Raw genomic sequence first — 13,875 nt, 5'->3', positions numbered from 1 at the left:
GCAAATGAGATTAACTCCTACCTTTGCAAGTTTACATACTGGTTCCTATGATTATGATCCCTGGATTGCAATGATAGAAAGCCTCTTCCGAATCGTCAGAGAAACACTCCAGAATGTTCTGAATCATTCTGGTGTTAACTACATTCTAGAATCTACAATCGAGGACATTCCAAAATATTGGCTAATAAGGGTATTTATTAATTCAGAAAATATTTGCTCTTGCCTATGCAGAGCAAAGCACAGAATTAACATGTGTGGGCTTGGGGTGGGGAGGTGGGCAGAAGAGGGAAAAGGCTTTGATTTTAAAGAACTGAGACCCTCATAGAGTTGGATGGAGAAGGGCGAATCAAAATGTTGCGGTAAAGGTGGTATCTTGAGTTTTTATTATTGCTGTAACAAATTACCACAAACACAGCAGCTTTAAACAACACAACACACACTGTTCCACTCCTTTTGGTTTGATGTACTGGATCTTTTGTAAGACGTTCTCTTGGTAAAAGTCCTCTGTTACTGTAAAAAATGTTTGGAAACCACCATGTTCCTCACAACAGGCCTCGATATCTCACTTCGCCCAGTGATTCACGGGTACCGTGACTCACCCGTGTCGGTGTTCTCAGCCCATGGTTCACAGCACAGACTGCCTTAAGGCGACAATTTTATGATATCATTCTGATGATGCCAATTCATCCTTAGTCATGTACCTAGTCATGAAATATCAAACAGGGGCAATTCCAAAGTCGCCCAGCTCTGGAGGGAGCATGCTCTGGCTAGCTGCAGTACTGATAAGCTGACCTTTCCCAGAAATACATGCCTTTCTGTGCCTTCTGTCTGAGTGGCACTCATGGAGGGCAGTGCCCACCGCCCTAACACCCCAGTACGCACACATACACCGGCGACCCTGGGTGAACAGTGTCTACCTCCCTCTATATATCCCACCAACACAGGTCAGACCAATGACAATAATATTAATATTAGCAAACATTTATTGAATACCTATTGTGTGTCAGGCACTATTATTGTAAGTGCTTTTATTTAGACCTTCCTATAGTCTCTAAAGTTATTGTTCTTCTGGATTTGGGGTTCAAACCCAGCCAGTCTGACTTTAGAGCCTTGACCACTCTGCATACGTTCATCTATTTATTACGTGTCTACTACATTTCAGGTACGTAAAATAAGTGGTGAACAAGACAGACATGTTCTCTGCCTGGTGGAGCTAACAATCCAGTGGGGAAGGCATGTGCCAGTCACTCAACCAAATATAAAACTGGTGGTAAGGCTGCAGAGGAGAGGTATGGGGAACTATGAGAATATATTTCAGGAGACATAATCTAGGTTGGGAGAGACAGGGAGAGCTTCGCTAGGAGGTGACATTTGAGACGAAGGTCGAGTGGAAATTAGCTAGCTAGAGGTATTTGTTTTCACACTGAGGAAGAAGAGTATAGAGTGGAGGGAGACCAGGACAATGAAGGAGGAAGGCATCTAGGACAAGAAGGGTTAGAGAGAGATGATGATGGCGTTATTTGCATAGGAGGCTTCATGTATGCAGATAACCTCAGAGTTAGCAAGAGGAATAAGGACCGCTGGAGAAACATCCTATTCTAACCCGCCCAAATGGGCTAATGGGGTTTAGCACAATAACATGCACTGTCTTGGGCAGAGGCCTATTTATTTGGGGTGCAATTGGAGGACAGTACTGAGATCCTGCCCTTCTAATTTCCCTTTCTGAGCTCGGGGGAGCTACTTTTAGCGTCTGGCTTTCTTCCCCTGAGATGGAAGTGGCAGCTTTTGGACCGTGGCTAAATTACTTCTTGGCACCTGGCTTCAGGAGCTTGTTAATGCTGGAAGCCAAGAAATTCAGCCAGATCTCAGCGCTATCCACACAAGTAAGATGTGCATTCCAGCTGCCTCAGGCTGTGACAGGGACTCTGTCGTCGTCCTTCCCCTTTTAATTTTCATCAGAAGTAGTCTACCTGTCATTGGCCCATCTCTCCCACACTTGTTCATTTCTAATTTTCTCTATATGAATTAGGACCAATGTTTGCAAGTATCGTAAACTCAGTTGGCATTAGGAAAAAAAAAATGAGGGTTTATTATAAGAATGTTGGAGTGTTTTATGGAATCCAGAGAGAAATGAGGCTGTCTTATGAACAAACAGACCCGAGGGATGGCGAATAAGGCAGGATCTCCCTCTCCGTTTCTGCACCTGACAGGGAGATTGGGGACTCTGCTTTACCCTCTCAGTCGTGGGTGAATAGAGAGAGCGTAGAGAAGAGCTCATCCTGCCCAGGTGCAGTAGGAAAAAGAAAGCCCATGTGCAAGAGGAAGGGGATGTCCTACTTCTTGCCATCAGCCAGGGAAACTTTGACCACTAATAAAATGTGGTCCAATAAATGTCTAGACTTGACGAATTGGATTAGCCATCCCTCCCCCATCAAGAGAAGTAAGTGCAGGGATGTTGAGAGGTGTTGGAGTGTTGCCAGATGCGGCCCTCTTTATGAGCTGAGTTAGAAACGTGAGGCGAAGAGAGAATACTGCCCATCAACACTGGCAAATGGGGTGGGGCCTCAAAGTGTCACCTAAACCAGCATGACACTCTTGCAGCAGCCCTGGGCTATGTCTAGATCTCATTCTGTTTCCAATATTCTCTTGCTCTGATGTCAGACATGGGCACTGGCTCCTCATTGGTTCATCTTTTCCAAGTTGCCCACATTCAAGGGGACACTTACTTCCTCTTGGCTCACACACGCCCAATGTTGTCATAGCAGAAGTGAGGGCTCACTGCTCATTGGTCCAGCTACTTCTATCTTAAGACATCAAAATATAGTAATGCCAGAAATGAACATATTTTTGCATCACCATTTTCCAGTGGGCATAAGTTACTTTTGCTTTCTTATCATAGCTCTTAAAGAACATGAACATGCCCAGTATTTGCTTGTCTCTTTTTATATCCCAAGGTAAGACAATCACAAGTAGAATTTTAAGAAAATCCTTATTATACATTTTGAGGCTCTAGGTTCAAAATGTGGTACAGAGTTGGGAAGAGCCATTACTTCTGCCTCTGCCTGGAGCTCACTCGGACCCTTTCCAACAAGTTCTGCATCTCGCCATAGGGGTGAGAGATTGGGGTTCTTCCTTGGGGGCTCTGTCTCAGTCCATGGGGATAGTATTAGCTACTCCTTACAGCTGCTATTCCTATGTTCCTTATGGTTCTCTTTACTTATCCTTTTACTCCTGATATATAGTAGACCCTTGAACAACATAGTTTGAATGCATGGGTCCACTTATAGGTGGATTTTTAAAAATAAATACAGTGAATTCTTTGTAGCCACAAATTTCACATCCATGTATTCAATCAACTACTCATCAACAATGGTAATTTGGATCTGCAGTTGGGAATCTGCTGTTTGGAAACTGTGGTTGGGAATGTGAAAGTACTATTTTAGGGTTGCAGTTGGATGTGAAGGACCAATTGCAGAGTCAAAAGTTATACGTGATTTTTCAGCTGTGCGGGGTTGGAGCCCTTGACCTCCATGCTGTTCAAGGGTCGACGGTAGTTACTAATCCTCATATTAAACTTTCCCTGTTCAGGTTACCATGTGTTTTCTCTCCTCACTGGATCTGGACTACGACACCTAGGTTGAAGACATATGGTTATATCAAAGAATGAAATACACAATTTCAAATTAGGTTTTATGAGTCCCATTTCATAGATGGGGAACTGAGACTTAAGTGGCTCCATCTTCTGCAGCAGATGCTGCTGGTACTGTGCCTATTTTCCCATGTCCTTACCATTGCAGTATACTTCCATCTGCCAGAACCCACATTTCTGTGCCAGAGGACTTTGCCAAAGCCCACTTTCGCCACCTCAACAGTTGGCAAAAGTGCTGAGGGAAGTAAGTGCTCTTCTCTAGCAGTCCTCACCCAATGACTGCCAGGAGTTGGTACATAAATACTTTAGTCTCCTTACTCCCTGGGCACGGGATAACTGGCTGTATGTTTGCTCCGACCACCAGTTTCCTTAGCGAGGTGAACCTCCATTGCCTACTACACAAACTGATGCACCATGCACTCTCTATTGTTTGCCTTCTCTGCTGTTTCTCTTCCTGACACTCTTGCCAGTGTTTCTTTCACCTTCCAAACAATCCACTTGCACCGAGACCCTTTTCTCTGAAATGCTTCTTGGAGAACCCAACCAAGGCACTTATCTAAGGTCACACAACCAGGCAGTGGTAGGAGAAGGGACTGGAATCTAGTTTTCCTACTCCATTGACCAAGTTTCATGCATTGAATGCCCGACTCCTCTCTTTTCAGTAAGTTCTATTTCAAATAAAACATTACACTTGAACTTGTAGTTACTCTTCAGCTAATTTTCAAACTGCCAGCTTTCTACCTAGTTAAAACTGTATTAAATGTTGGTCACCACCTTTTAGACACCTGCTCTTCCCAAAGTTGCCTCTTCTATTCAGGCTTCTGCTCACAGGGAGAGGGGCTAGGTACCCCATTTATAATAATATGGCAGCCCTTTATCGAAATGCCCCTATTTGCCAGACACTTTGTTAAGCACTTACTTGCAATCTGTACCACAATCTTAGGTGTGATAGATCTTGGTTCTGTAACTTTTCAATTCTAAGACACACCATCCATTTATTAATTTTTTTGGGGAGGGTGGGATAGAGAACACTCTCAAATTAAATACATACATCAATTGTAAGGCACATCCCAATTTCGGCATGATAAAATGTGAAAAATACAAGATTATCTTCGCTTAACAATAAGGCATTGGAGACTCAAAGAGATTAAGTCATGTGCCCAAGCTCACGGAGTTGTCCGTGGAGGAGCTGGGATTCCTAAAATTGGTGGTAATGAGAGGCGACCTTGTCCTTTCTTCTTTCCTTCCTCCTGCTCCCTCACACAACTGGTCGGTTGGGGTATGTACTCCTGATCTCTATCTGTTTCAAGCATTATCTTTCTCCCAGGAATGAAGTATTGGTGCTCAGAGAAACTGAATCTGCCTGGAAAACTGCGAGTAAACCTGCTTAACTAGGGAACCTGCGAGGGTCAGAGCCATGGCAGGCCAGAGCTTTGAACAGGCTGAGCTGAGGTATGGGGGACCCAACGTTGCTAGAGGAAGGAGGCAGTTTGAGGCAGGAGGTAAATGGGGGGTAACCAGCTGAGAAAGTTGGATGGTGATATCAGCCCTTGTGATGTCCTCACTCTCTTTTCTCCGGGAGGGTTTGGGAACGTTCTCTCGCATGAAAACAGTAATGTTTGTTTGCCAGTCAGCATTTATTTGTGCTGGCAAATAAACCTTCACATACATCATCTCACATCACCTCCAGGACACCCTGGCTGTGCTCAGCCTTTACATAAAAGGTCTCCTGTCACCTCCCTGGAAACCCTATGGCAGATGCTATTCTCACTCCTTTTTTTAGGTGGAGGACATGGGCTCAGACAAGTGATCTGTCCTCCACGATCTCACAGCTGGAAAGTGACAGAACTGGATTTGAATCCATGTGGTCTCCATCCAGGAACATGCTTCGAAACATGCTTCTCATCTCTACATAAACTTATTTTGGGATCACTGAAAGTGATAACAACAAACAAACAAACAAACAAACAAACCTCAAACCACCTTTTTATTCACGACGGTTTGTGTGATGTCTGATCCTTGGTGCTAGGCAATCGTGACTGGAATAGATGTTCTCACAAAGGATTTTGTTTTCCCCTCTGGGTTTACCCAGTTTGACTATGGCATCAGTGACAACATCTGCTTTGTAGTTTTACAGACTCTTTTTCAAAGCATGTACCAGAAGCGTGACTGAGTATTTGGTTTTGGGGCTGAGTGAATATGTTTTATTTCTCAGATAACACACATCACTTGGGCACATGGTGACTGAATTGTCTGGATTGCTTGATTCATCTAAGCAGCCTGGGCCCTGAGCTCTTACCATCCCTTCTCACTTTCATGATGGAGATTCCATTCGAACAGGGTTTTACACTTTCTACAAAATTTATTTGCTAATTCAGGTGCTCATTCAGCAATTGAGCATTTACCGAGTGCCTGTTCTAGACATTGTGCTGGCAGCCAGAGAGCTCACGGTGTGGGGTGTGGAGAGGAAGATGAGAAGGACGAAGGTCATGGATGACCCCACAGCATCCTAAGTACTATCATAGAGGTAAGCACAGGGGTGGTAGGACTCCAGAAGAGCAGCTTGTGCATCACACAGGGGTTCTAGCAAGGCTTCCGGATGAGTTGATTACAAGTGTTGAAAGACAGGCGGGTGTTGGCTGCCTAGCGAATGGGTGGGGTATTTGAAGCAGAGACAATAGCAAGTATCAAAGTTGAGAGGAAAGTTAGGAGAACTGTAAGTCACCTGGCATAGCAAAAGCCGGGGGTGAGTGGGTGGTGGGCAAAATGACCAGGAGATTATACCCAAGAGGACTTCAGGGGAAAGGCCAAGAGGGAGCCTTAATAACAAGTGAAGGAATTCCGTGGAAGGATTTAAGCAGGGATGTATTGCAGCCAGGCTGATTTCTTATGATGGCAATGGAGTGGCCACTTTCACCGTCTGAAAATCAAGTTGGGAGGCGGTTGCTCTAACAGTGGCAATGGGAATGGAGGAGACAAAACAGATTTTAGAGCTATTTGGTTGAACTTGATGATGGAGTAGAGCAGTGGGTGCAGGCGAGGGAGGCATTCTTCAATCTTAGGTCAGTGTCTTGGGTGGCTATGCGTTGGTGGCACCGTTTTTTGAGATGGCGATGGAGGTGGAGAAGCAGGCATGAGGACTGAGTCAGTATGGAAAAATGGGTTCAGATTTGAACACTCTGAAATAAGCATGCATGTAGTACACTTGGAGAAATGTTGGCTATTTGATGGTAGAATGCCAGAGAGGGATCAGAATCAGAGAGACTAATGCTCGGACAGCCTCCTACAGCTGCCTTAGGAGTGAACTGTGATGATGGTGTAAGGACAACTCTTTTGCTTGCCTTTTCTTACAGATTTTTTACTTGGAAACGTCCCTGGTCTGTTTTGGGGGGCGTAGTCAAATTGCAACACTGCTGCACCCACCACCATAGTTTCTCTGGAAAGATGTATCTTCCCACCCATTTGGATGTAGCGTGTTGGAGCTGACGTGGAGGGTTCTGCTTCCTCACAGTTCATCAATACATTCTTTGCATTTGGTATCCATCATCCTCTGGCCATCACCGAGTCAATGGGATTCTAATATTCCTTTCCCTGATCCCACCAAAGCTCTTTGTAAATTGGACTCAGCAGGAGTAAGTCCAGTGACCTCATAAATAGTGGAAATGATTGCAAATCAGAATTCATATATGTTCCGAGCTCAGTGGGTATCCTTCTCCCCCACAAAGGAAGCAATCATCGCTTTCAAATTTCTGTTTGCCCTTTCACTCAGCTACGTTGGAAGAAAATATATAGAGAGATTTTGCTGTATAAGTCTGAAAGGTTCACTTCCTCCAACCTGAAAAAATAAAAGTTCTATATCTGGCCCAGTGTAGTCAGATGGTCCCACTTGGGGAATCCCCAGAGGGGAGAGTCTGGCTGGGGGCTCAGAAAGGGTCTTCCGCGGGCACCACGGAACATGTTTCACACTTAGAGAAACACTTAAAAAATTGTGGCGGAAACTGCTAATGCTCCATCCACATCTGTGTTTTCCCCTCCTTCCATGGCACACTACATTTCCCTGGTGAAAAGGTGGGGCCACGTGACTCATTTTGGCCAGTGGAACATGGGCAGAGTGATTATGCCTCTCTCAGGCTTGCCCCCTCGTGAAACTCTTCACATCCTTTTTCTCTCTGTTTTCTGGCTTTTGCAGTGATCCAGTGGAGGGCTCCAGGTCCCTAATAGGTGATGGAGCTACTAGATGGCAGGAGCTTGAGTTCCTGAATGATCATATGGAGCAGAGTTGCACCCATTGACCTGCACTGAACTAGAATAGGAAACAAACCTTTTTTTGTGTGTTTAAAAACACTGAGATTTAAGGGTTCTGATGTAAGGATTAGGTTATCCTTTCTGATACCTATTTCTTCTCTGAATACTGTTTTAGGAGCACTGCTAGGATGTGTATGGAAAAACCTTCTTCTCTCTCTCACCCTCTCTTCCTTCCCTGGCCTCCCTCTGTTTTTCCTTACAGAGAGATATATGGAGTATGTCACTTCTGGTTCTGATTCATAAAGGTTCCTAAAATAGAGTGAGGCAAAGGATTGCTTGGGAGAGAGCATGGAGTCTTGGATTCTCATCCTGCCTATAGCTTTTACTAGCTGATGAATCACTTAATTTTGTTTAATCTCAGTTTCTTCGTTTGTGAAATGGGCATAAATGAATAAGAAGGATTGCTGTGAAGATCCGATAAGATAGTGTATATGAAAGCACTTTATAAATTGTAAAGCTCAATGTGCTTGCAGGTGACAATCAGGAAAGTAGGAGGATGTTAAAACTTTCCCAAGGGACACCTTCACTCTTACTGTTCTTGCACCTTTCCTCTGCAATCCTGGGCATGCACATTCTTTCAGCGGACGCCCCAACATTGTGCCCCCAACACTATCATATTGCATGGCTGGGAATATTTTTTGGATAGCACTTAAGAAAGTTAAGGTTAATTTTACTCACTCTAAATACTTATTTTTTCTCCTCTTTCAGTTGTTCTAGATTTATGGAAGGAGAATTCGTAGCAGAGTTAATAAATCAATTACATTTCATTTAGTTTAGAAAAAACCTCCATTTTAAAACCGCCCAAGAAACAAAACTACATCTATTCACACAAATTGCGATGCTTTTCTCTGCATAAACAATTTCTTTTTGTATTTTATGGTTTTTTATGTCCTAAAAGGACAGAGATATTCACCAGTCTTGGAGTTTCCATAATTTAAGAGCAATCATTTGCTTTTTCTAATTTGTCCTAATGAGCCCACATTTTTTCTTTATCAGACCCATTTTCTCTGGCAAAAGGTCATCACAGGCAATCATCCATGTCTGCTGGGTATAAATTGTTTTCATAACAATTTTCATTTGCCTTGGAAAATGCACCGGCCTGAAAATATGGCCACTTTGTGACTATGACAGCGCGCATCATATTTCCCCCATTTACATCATATTTCCCACCCATATCAACCTTCCAAAGAATAGTAAGCCATGGAACTGGGAATGTGAGCTGATGATGTGAACTGATAAGACTCTTTCCTTGCCTGAAGGTTTTGCTTTCAGACTCTGCTTTCTAGACCTGCCGGACTATCTTTTCTCCTCTCTGTGGCTTAGCCATGGCTCTATCTACCATTATTACTCCTCTCCCTTCTCCTTGGGGAGCTTTCTGGCTGCCCTTGGCTAGGACTTGGGCATTGATTCCTCTTCCCTCTGTGCCTATAGCCGAAGTCTGGTCAAGCTCACTCTCACCCACAGTCTTAGATCTTAGATATCCCGGACTGAGCCCTTGTACTCTGTGATAGAAGAATGGAAGACTTCAAAAAAATTTTAATATTTTATCTTAATTCTCCAAAAGCTCAAGTGTATATTCTGTTGATTCGATCACTCACTCATTCGACAAATATTACTGAGCATCTGCTCTGTTCCAGGGACTGGGCACAAAGATCACATTCTTGTTCACAGAGTGCTTACGGTCCAGTGGTGGAGATGGATCACTATACAAGAAATTATATCAGCACCGTGGGAAGTGCCTAGAGTGTCCGAATGGGGGCATCTTCTCAGGCTAAAGGCAAACAGACACAACATTCTCAAGGAGGGACTAAACACACACTGTCCAAGAGGAATGCATGCGGGCTAACTTTTAAAAGTATATTTACAAAATTATACAGCAAAATTGACTTTTTTTTCTTGTGATAATCAGTTCTAAGAATTTTAACACATGGAATAGATTCATATACTCACCACCACAGAGTACAGAACCCAAAAAAACTCCCCTAAACTGTCTCTTAGTCACCACACTCTTCACTCATCCACAGTATCTGTCCAACACTCATCTGTTCTCCACCAGTACAATTTGTACCTTAAAGAGCATTAAAAAAAAAAAAAATTAGATAGCATGTAACCTTTTGTGACTGGTTTCTTTCACTTAGCTTAATGTCTTTAAGATTCATCCAAGTCGTCGTGTTTATCAGTAATCATTTCTTTTTATTGTGAGTAGTTTTACATGATGTGGGCATAACACATTTTTTTTTTTTTTTTTATCCATTTGCCCTCTGAAGGGTATTTGAGTTGTTTCCAGCTTTCGGCTATCATAGATAAAGCTGCTGTCAGTTTGGACTGCTCAAACAAAATACCACAGACTGGTATTTTGCTTATAAACAATACAAATTTATTTCTCACAGTTCTGGAGGCTGGAAGTTCAAGCTCAGGGTGCCGGCATGGTCAGGCTCTGATGAGAGTCCTTCTCTGAGTTTTAGACTGCAGACTTCTTTTTCAATCCTCACGTGGTGGAAAGAAGGCGAGAGAGCTCTTTGGGGCCTTTTATATGAGGGCGTCAGTCCCATTCAGGAGGGTTCCACCCACATGATCTAATGATCTCTACCAGGCCCTGCCTCCAAATACCATCACATGGGGGACTAGATTTCAACATACAAATTTTGGGGATATACAAACATTCAGTTCATAATAGTTGCTAAGAATATTTATGTACAGGTTTTCGTGTACACATAAATTTTCACGTCTTTAAGGCAAACATCCAGCAAGTAGGATTGCTGGGGTATATATGGTGAGTGTATGTTTAATTTCATAAGAAACTGCCAATTTTCTTTTGAGAGTGGCTGTACTATTTTGCATTTTCTACAGCAATTTATGAGAGTTCTAGTTGCTCTTTATCCTCACCAGCACTTGGTATTATCAATATTTTTTATTTTAGTTATTCTAATAGGCATGAAGAGGTACCTATTGTTATTTTAGTTTTAATTTTCCTAATGACTAGTGATATCAAACACCTTTTCATGTTTTTATTTGACCTCCTTATATCCTCTTTGATGAAGTGTCTGCTCAAGTCCTTTGGCTGTTTCTTATTTCATTTGAAAATTATTTGTATATTCTAGATACCAATTCTATGTCAGATACATGGTTTGAAAATATTTCTTCCTAGTCTGTAACTTACCTTTTAATCATCTTTTAAATTTTTATAAAAATCTCATTTATTAACATTTTACTTTCATAGATTGTGCTCTCAGTGTCATTTCTAAGAACTCGATTTTTTAAAAAAAATTAATTTAAGTTTTTATTTAAAATTTTTCTAGTATTCTTTTTTAAAAAGTAAAAGGAAACAGGCAAAATTAATTTTAATAATATATTTGATTTATCCCAATATTTCCAAAATACTATAAATACTAAAAATTAATGAGTTATTTTTCATTCTTTCTTTGTATTTAGTCTTCAAAATCCATTGTGTATTTTATATTCACAAGTCATCTCAATTCCAACTGCCCACATTTCAAATGCTCAATTGCCACGTGTGGCTAGTGGCTACTGGATTGGAGAGCACAGAGCTGGATCATATGAAGAAATTTAAGGCGGTAGTTGATAACTCTTGAACCTCTCACCCACATTGAAGGCACAAAAAGGAAGAATCAAAGATTTGGAGAGGATTTGTGGGGAGGATTTCTTTAGAGAAAGCTGTGTTGTGAGTTCTACTCTCTGTGCCTGGGGAGGGATGGGACCTACTGCTTTTTTAATTCTAAACCAGATGACAGGGACCACAAGGAGAGGAGGGTTTGGGCAGAGGAACTGTGGAAAGGGATGGTATTGTTCTGTGAGTCCCACAGGGAGGGCTGTGGGATATCTGCCTTCTTGCCTCAAGTTTTAAGAAAGAGCTTTATTGGGTCATTGGAGAGCTACATATACATCCCCTCTAGTTTGAGGGACCCAGTTAACTGGTGTTTGATTTATACCTAAGAAGCTGAAAGGTCAAGAAACTGACTGAGGCAGCCCATGGCAAACTGCTAGAAGTTCCTGCATTTGGAGGCCCTGCATTCCTATCTATTGGGATAAAGTATGCAAGAGAGCTTTCCGAGAATGTGCAAGAGAGAGAAAGCCAGTGTAAGGTCTTGTCCAGGAAGGCCACCTGGCCACTCTACCTCAGTAGAGAGAAATTTGCTGCCCTGAGACCTCTCCAGGTATGAAATGCAAAGAGGAGGGAGAGGTAAAGGGAACCAGAGAGTTCTATTTTGACAGGTACATGGAGATCTAGCGTTACTGTTCTCTGAACTGAGCAGATGCCTAAAGCCGGCTTCTTCCCTTTCTCTTGTGGGTTCTCTGAAGACCTCATTCATTCTTGGTTGCAGTCCTCTTGACTAGGGCAAATATATCTTTGCTGAGGCATCTTTTTATCTAGAAACCATCAGGTGCTGTTAGGTTGGGTACCGCATGGGAGGGGCACCAAAACCCATGCTATTCAGCATGGCATGACACACACACACACACACACGCCTGGTTCAAAGCTTGGTTCTTCCACTTACGGCTGTATGATCTGGGACAAGCTACTTAATCTCTGCTATTTTCAGTTTCCTCATCCGTAAAATTTTTCCCTCGCAGGCTTTTTATGGTGAGGTTGAGATAATGCATGCAAAGGCTTACCCTAGTATCTGACACATGATTGGGCTGGCTATTAGGGCTTTATCTCCTTTCTCTTTCACTCTTGTCCTTTGTAGAGGGGAGGAAATTTGAGTGCATTTGGTCCTCTTTCATATAAGGCCCCATGATGCATGTCCCTTTAATACTTCTTCATGAGGGCCTTACTTCTCCAAGCAGTCCTCCATGACTGCCACAGCCCAGGGTTGAGGTCTTTTGCTTCTTCCTCTGAACACCTGTCAGCGTCCCTCTCTTGGTTCTGATTGTGCAAGACTCTGTATGATTTGCAGGGGATCTCTCCAGACTCCCCCCTCCCCTTTCCGGTAACTGCTCCTCCTCCATTCATGCTGGTTGGTTGGTAAGTCTACCCCTGGACACATTTGATTGTTTCAGGGGTTCCAAAATGAGCCATCAATGCCTTCCCCAGGCATTTTGGATTCAGAACTAGGAGTGTCAAATTTCTCTCTCTCTAGGGGTAGCTAGGGCCATCACATCTCAAACTCTGCAGCTACTGGCAGCCCAGCCATGTGTTCCACTGTGTGGAAGGAGAAAGCCAGGCCTCGACAAGCTGTCACACAAGAGAGACCGGGATGAGATATGCAGCAAGGTCTGGCTCCACTCAAGTTCTTGTTTCAGGTTATTCCTCATGTTACGTGAGGCACCCAACATTCTCATAATCACTTTCTTCCTGTTTAAGCTACTTTGAGTAGGCTATCTGTCACTTGTGGCACAGAGAGTTCTGAGTAACGAAGGTGTGTTTTTGTTCCTTGTGTCTGTCCTGCCTTCCCACCTTGACTGGGAGCCTCTCAGGGGCAGAGACCATGCCCCTCACTCTGCTTCTGCCTTCAGTGCCCGGAATAGTGCCTGGCTGCTGCAGCTGCTCCAGGCAGATGTGCAGTTGACAACGAGGCTAAATCAAACATTCTGCCCAAGGAAGTTTTCTATATATTCTTTGCATGATGTCATAGGACCACTTTAAATCAATGCTCAAAATTCTGGTTTAGATGTGCTAAAAATGCTTTGTGGCAAGAACTGTGGACCCTTCTGGAAAAGATCTGGCAGGTATTTCGTAAGAGGCATGGTGAAGTTTCAGACTGTTGGGTGTTGCTAGGAGAAATCCCTGTACTTAAAAGGAAGCAATGTCACCACCCAACCCGCCCAGGCTGCTGTCTCCCCCTTCCTTCCCCTGTTCCACCAAGCAGCCTCGTTAAAAACACAAACTTTGAAGGAGGCACTGAGGTCACTACCTAGCCTCTATGTGGTTGTAGACGTGCGGAAGTTTTCATTCTTTT

The sequence above is a fragment of the Rousettus aegyptiacus genome, unplaced genomic scaffold, assembly GCF_014176215.1.
Source record: "Rousettus aegyptiacus isolate mRouAeg1 unplaced genomic scaffold, mRouAeg1.p scaffold_m13_p_1, whole genome shotgun sequence".
In the NCBI taxonomy this organism is placed as follows: Eukaryota; Metazoa; Chordata; class Mammalia; order Chiroptera; family Pteropodidae; genus Rousettus; species Rousettus aegyptiacus.
This window is presented reverse-complemented; position numbering follows the sequence as displayed.